Raw genomic sequence first — 7035 nt, 5'->3', positions numbered from 1 at the left:
ATATTTTACTTAATCGGATATATCTTTAGAAAATAGAAATAGGCATTATCCGAATTACCATTAATTGGCAAATACGAATAATCGTCTTTCTAATTTTTTTTTTATCAAAATATAAACACAGAATAGAAGAGTAAAATAATGCTATAAAGAGAAAATTTCATAAAAGAATTAAACTAAATTTATTTATATTTCAGCCATGCTGGCTTTATCACTCCTTGAGAAGGGGTGTTTAAGCTAGCATAATAAGAAAATAAAATAAAGAAATAAAAACAATCTTCATAACAAAAATTATAAGAAATAAATTGAAGACAAAAATTCTCTCTAACTTTTATTATTTTATCTCACTAACAATGTACATCAATCTCCTCTACATATGTCCCTATTTATAGAGTTTGAATAGAACGATTGGGAGGAGAAAATTCTAATTACAGAAGTGAAATAAAATCTTCCTAAAATCTTGCTACTTTCCAATTTTGTCCGATATTTGACTTGATGTGATGGAAAGTCAAATTTGAATTTGATCGTATAATCTTATAAACTTACTTTCTTTTTTTTTTTTTTCCTCTTTCTTCTTGTTCTGAAATCAGTCCTTACAAAACATGAAAAACAAGAATAAGGACATTTATCTAATAAAAAAGATTAATTAATCATTAGTATTAAGTATAAAATAACAAGTTTTGTGCACTTATCATAGTGACCTTCAGAAAATTTTACAAGACTAAAATGATGCCTGTACGTTCATAAATTTCAGACATACACGTACTTAATTCAACGGTACGAGAAGCTATAGTTGTGTTTGATTAAGTCATTTTCTTAGAATTCTTAGGCTCTGTTTGTTTGACCAAAAATATTCTTTTTGAAAAATATATATTTTTTTTAGGTAAACTATTTTTTAATTTTTATTTTGTCAGTGTTTGGGAAAGGTCTACGTCGAGGTTGAATTTGAAACCATCAGGCGGGACATGTAAAATAGCTTGTCAAAAATTTATAAATAAATTATTTTTGTTAAATTTTAATATTTTTTTTTCTTCGTAAATATTTTACGACAACTAAATACCAGAAAATATTTTACGTCAAAACAAACGGGGTCTAAATATTTTTTGAATTCTTTAATGTTGTGTTTAGTAGTATCAAATTAATGCTTTAGATTTGAGATTAGAGGAATTTTAGTACAAAGTTTGAATTAAATTTTTTTCGATCTCAAATTTAAAATATCGATTCGGTGCTCTCAAACATAACATAGACAATTTTTTTTTCTTTCCCTAATTTAATATAGGATTTGGAGAGTCACTTCAAGAAAATCTTGGTTTTCTATATAGCTATCATTTTTGTTTAAAGATGACAAGTGTTTGGATTGTCCAAAAATTCAGAATTTCAGAAACAAAGGGCAAAGAGCAGCAAGTAGTAACACAAATTTTACAAAAAAACTATGCTTCAAAAAAAATCAAAATCATTTATGAAAAGGAAAAAAGAAAAAGAAAAAGAAAAAATTCAAAACCATAATCAACCTGAAAATTGCGAAATACCATCAAGGGTAATCACCAAATTCTATTTGTTAATTTTATTATAGATCAATCAAATAATCAAATTTCAGTACACCCATCAAGAGGAAAAAAATTACGAGGCAGTAGATAAGGGTGTAAGTCTCAGGAATTAATAATGTTTTATGCAGTTTTGTTCTGAGTTGGATAAAAGGCGGACTCGGTAACAATTGTTTTGGATTTGGTGAGTGGAATCAGGGTTAAACACAGTGAAGCCAGTAACAATCAGGTGTTACAAAGGAGGATACGAAGCCAATGCACCTTATATAATAATGGGGCCTACCACCGTTGAAGACCAGATTGATGTGCCCAAAAAAAAAAAAAAAATTTGAAGGCTTGTCAGACAACCGTGCGACCATCACAGCCGTTCAAAGAAGACTGAGAACGATCCTCTACCACTGGATGTATCCTACGAATAGGATCATCGAAGCTGTCAACAATCACGCTCTGATCGCACGGTCACGATTCATCCACCAAGCTTAAGTTCCTGTCTCCTTAGAAATCAAGGATGCAGAGGTACGATCCTATAGGAAAGATCCTGTTCAAGTAAGGTCGTGCAATGAAGGGCTTGTTTGGTTCTTAATAAACCTCGTTTTTGTTTCCTCCTGTTTCGACGTGGGAACTTAGAAGTAGCAGCCTCTGGCTAGTTTCAATAAACCAACTCTGCCTATGTAAAGGACGATAATACCCTTCAAAACAGCTATTGTTATGCTCGCATTTGCCCTTTTAAGTTGGTTATTATTGGCTTTTCAGTACCTGGGTCGTTTGATTAGATCCAAGGACATGTTTAGATTTGGGCATTACAAATTTGGATAGCTTCATTAGATTATTGGTAGTATTTTTCGGGTTTCTTTACTACATTTTTTGCTATTTCATACAGTAATCAACATATTTTCATAGGAAATTGTGATTGAATTGTTTTTTGAGTTGCTATTATTATTGCCTTGAGTATCTTATGGTGAAAAGATGTTCCATTGGGCAATGCTCATAACAATAAAAAAACATCTTATTTTCGATATGAAAAATTAATTTTGAACCCAATTCCACAACCCTAAAATATGAGCCAATGGTGGAATAAATTGCCTTATCTTTTGACTAATGAAATCTATATATGTAGCTGTGCTCTTTTCGAATTTTCATAAATACAAAATTGTTAGCTAATTAAATTACTTCTGCATAAATATATTCAAAAATACTTTTGTGATAAGGATGTTCTCGTAGTTTTTTCTTGACAAAATTCAGTATACATAGAAAGTGGTGAAGCAAATTCGAAGTGAAGTGTTGCAAGAAGAGATGAATATCATGATGGTGTAGCAGGCATAAGAATCAAGAGTAGCAATGACCAGGATATCGAGAGGAAGCTTGATGCAAATGAAGAGGAAGAAGAGTAGAATGAGAGGGTGAAAGTTTACAATACCCCGGAAGTTCCCAACTGTTAGATGGGGGTAGCGGTTACAAAATACCCGTGCCAATGAAAACTCTACAATGAAATGAGTGCAATCCTTATGGTATGCTTTACTACAGAAATTGTTCGATTCAATCTCCTTGATCTAGATTTAGGGGTTGTTATCTTGAATAAGAGTGGAACTCAGTAAGGTGCTAAATTGTTCAAATCTTCAATCTTTCCTCCACCAAAGAATAAAATAATGAGCTGGAAGATTTAAGTTAACCCATGAAAGTGGGCCTAGGCCTATTGAATGATTTATGTTAGGGCATGGGAGTGGGTTTGGGCCAACTAAATAATTTAGGCCTATTGACTGAGTTTGAATTTTGATGATATATAAAAGAAAAATCTTGAATCTTGACCGATATAATGATGAACAAGTTTACAAAATTGAGATTGGTTTTTTTTTTTTTTTCCTTAACAGTTCATTTTAATATATATATATATATATAGACACACACACACACACACATATATATAAGATAAGAAGAGAGAACGTTCCTTCATTGAATATATGAAATATATATATATATATATATTCAAATAATTTATTAGTTAATTTAATTAGTTAATGATCATTTAATAGAATCTAAGAATATATTAGTTAATTATCATTAAATATATGAATTAATGTTAGATAAATTAAAATTTTATCTATTGGGCTATGGTTAAAAAATAAATAGTATTGGACAATTTAGAAATAACCCCAATCCATGGATCTGATCCGTTATTTCATGGATTCAATACGTTATCCCATGGATCGATGACAGATTAAGATTTTAGCAATTCATTGGGACTGAATCGATTAGGATTGATGCCTAATCCGATTTGTGAGCCACCCTTAGTAAAATGTAAGACATTCCACTTCGAAAATGCCACCGTGGTAGTAAAATTACCTTCGACCAGAGTCTAAACCCCTAGTAGAAAACATACTTTCTACAACAGCCATGCCCCCATTTTTATTTTAGTCGTTGAAATGAATTGGATAAGAAAATTTTTAGTTATGGAGAAACAGAGGTACAAGAAAAATAAGACACCCATGTGAGCAACCAATTTTTAATAAGGACTTTGCTGCATCCAACAAAACAATTCCTTAAGCAAACTGTTCAATGAAGCAATCATTTATACGGTGACATTTTAACTGGATAAAGCATAAATATTTGATATGGCACATTATACACACACATACATACATATCTAAGAACACGCGCGCGCACACACATATATATTGTAACTTTTATGGGTTCATCATTGCCTATTACCTATAGACGTCCGTCAATCACAACTATAGTCGCTTCCAAAGCTTGGCTGCTCCTGCATGTGGTACCCTTCAATATCAAATAATTCGATTTCAACTGGAGGAGCTCCTTGTTCTTGGGTGAAGACGATGGCGTTGACAGTAGGAAAGGATTGTAAAACCTGATAAAACCAGTACAAGAAGCGATTAAACTGATTGAAAAGTGAAGCATACCAAGGAGAGATGGCTGTGATGATAGGATACGAAATCCAAAAATGTGATGGCGGCAAAAAGATTGAGCACAGCAACCCAATTGCCACAGCTGCCGAGAAGTCTCCAGCTCGTAAACGAATGGCATCCGTAGCAACTGTAATGGTGAGTGGTAGTTTGATGGAGGTGAGGAGGAAAATCAATACAAGGATGGCAATAACAAGTAATGAGAAAGCAATGAGATGATTTTGATGAGTATTACTCAATGGACGGTCATTTCTGACGTACCAAATAGGGTTGACATAGGAGGAATGTAAGAGCAAGAAGAGGAGGTTTATCAATGGCGGGACAAGATATCTAAGCTCTATGTAGCACTGCATCTTTCTCTATCTTTAGTTTATTACTAATTTACTACACCGCATATAGACTAGTTTGGATTGCAATATATAGAAAACGTCTGTACAAAGAAAAGTGGCAAAATTTGAGACATGGCGACAAATTTTAAAAATTGACTTTAGGCAAATGTATTGCATCTGCAAATTAAGCGTGTTTTGGATGGTAGACACTAGACCCCCCGACACATCCGTTTGAGCAAAACAGTGGCAAATTTTGACGGACGAGGCAAAAGGTATGGCGTCTGCAAATTAAAGTGCTCGTTGGAAACTAGTCATTCGTATGAACCAATAAGTGGCCTCGACGTGGACATTGAGACACCACGTCACATTTTTTTTTCTTTCTCCGAAGTGGCCTCCACATGGACATTGAGACAGTGACATTAAAAAAAGTGACCACGAATTCCTTATGCCGTGTCAAAGGCGGTAAGAGAAACAGGAATTACAGAATCTATCTATGGTATTATCGAATGACAACAGTATGAGAAACAGCAGTTAAGGATCTAGCTATAGAATGACAAAAAATTCAACAATCACACAGATAATGATTGTTGGATGCATAATTGAAATTTGGCGTCAATTTAGGTTTTCTATAAAATTATTATTATTATTATTTTTTTTTTTTCAAAACATACAAATTTAAGAAATTTCGCAACATTAAAGTAATATTATAATGATAGAAATGAAACTTAATAACTTTAAAAAATATATATATATATATATAGCTTTTCTGTAAAACAATTTTCATTTTAGGTTTTCCCACCATTAGAATGAAACAGAGTATTATAATAATGAAAATGCCTTAATTTAAATTACAAAAATTAATGTTTTCTTTAAAATTATATTTATTTTAAAATGTCTTTTTATTTCAAAATCTTCGTAAGGTATTTTCATTTTCTTATAAACGTATCTTTATTATATATATATAGACATACAAACATAATCCATTTATTATTATTATTATATTTTTTTTTTGGAAATAATTTTTAACAACTATATTGAATGAGTTATTTGTATTAAAAATAAGAGTTAATGACAATGACACCCCCTGAAATTTATTTTATTGACAGTCATATACAAGTTAGCCCACTTTTGAACAATGACACCCCCTCAGCTTTGCTGCCTTTGACAAAGACATCCTTTGAGGGTCTGACACGTGGTAAAATGACATAAGTGCCTTTTGACTTATGAAATGACACTTTTGAATAACGAAATTACTAAATTACCCATTCTAATAAATTTGAAATGTCCAAAATAACCTCTCTCGCATCTCTCTATATACAAATATGATCAATATATACATAACTTGATATATATATATAATCACTTTGCGCGATTTGTGTCTCTGCCAATGTGGAGATATAGTATATATATATAAGTTACAGACCATATATATATATATATATCGACTCACATATATTGATCTGTCAAGCGAGATTTTAGATCGCACAAAGGAATCAAATGAATCTGATTCAATTAATTCCGGTGACACCACCACCTCCGTCGTAACCTCCGACCACGGTCTCATGATCGATGCAAATGGATCAGGATTGATCTGTGGGTTGCTCCTCTATTTGTTTTTGCACAGATTAAACATAGTGGTGGTGATAAAAGATGTGATATTGTGCAATCACCGATGACTGGAGAGAGATGGTGGCGGTGGTTGTGGTTGAGGAAAAGTGATAGCGGCGGCGGCTGTGATTAAGGAGAAGTGGTGATAGTATAAGGAGGGAGATGATGACGACGATTGTGGTTAAGGAGATGGTGGTGGCAGGATGTGGCTGAGGATAAGTGGTGGTGGCTGTGGCTAAGGTCGTCGAGGAGATAAAGGGTTAGAAGAGATTGGTAGAAGGGCAAAAGTGTCATTTTAAAATTCTAATATTTTACAATTAAAATTAGTTAAATATTGATTGGTAATTTTGTCTTTTCAAACCTTTTAAGGGTTTGTTTGGTTCCAAATTTTGTCAGGAAGTGTCATTGTCCAAAAAAACGTCTAACTTGTATATGAGTGTCATTATGGCAAACCTAATGGGGTGTCATTGTAATTAACCCTAAAAATAATTATAAAAAATGACATAGTTTTGTAAATTACTATTCTATACAAAAAAGAAAAAAAAAAGCAAATTCCATAAAACCCCATTATTTCAAGGGTAATTTACACTCACACCCCCTCAGGTTTAGGTTAAAGACAAGTAGATACAACTTAGGGCA

General features: G+C 32.5%; 1 non-coding gene across 1 annotated transcript; it reads right to left on the bottom strand.

Annotated features, from left to right (window-relative positions):
- Positions 1-1874: 1874 nt before the first annotated feature.
- LOC132305997 (small nucleolar RNA U3) lies at positions 1875-2097 on the bottom strand. Its single transcript, XR_009481794.1, has one exon. It is a non-coding gene; the product is annotated as a small nucleolar RNA U3 (small nucleolar RNA).
- Between the last annotated feature and the right edge of the window lie 4938 nt (positions 2098-7035).

This window comes from Cornus florida, unplaced genomic scaffold, assembly GCF_030987335.1.
Source record: "Cornus florida cultivar Cherokee Brave unplaced genomic scaffold, ASM3098733v1 CherokeeBrave_3.0.0_Hap2_Chr04, whole genome shotgun sequence".
Classification (NCBI taxonomy): Eukaryota; Viridiplantae; Streptophyta; class Magnoliopsida; order Cornales; family Cornaceae; genus Cornus; species Cornus florida.
This window is presented reverse-complemented; position numbering and strand designations above follow the sequence as displayed.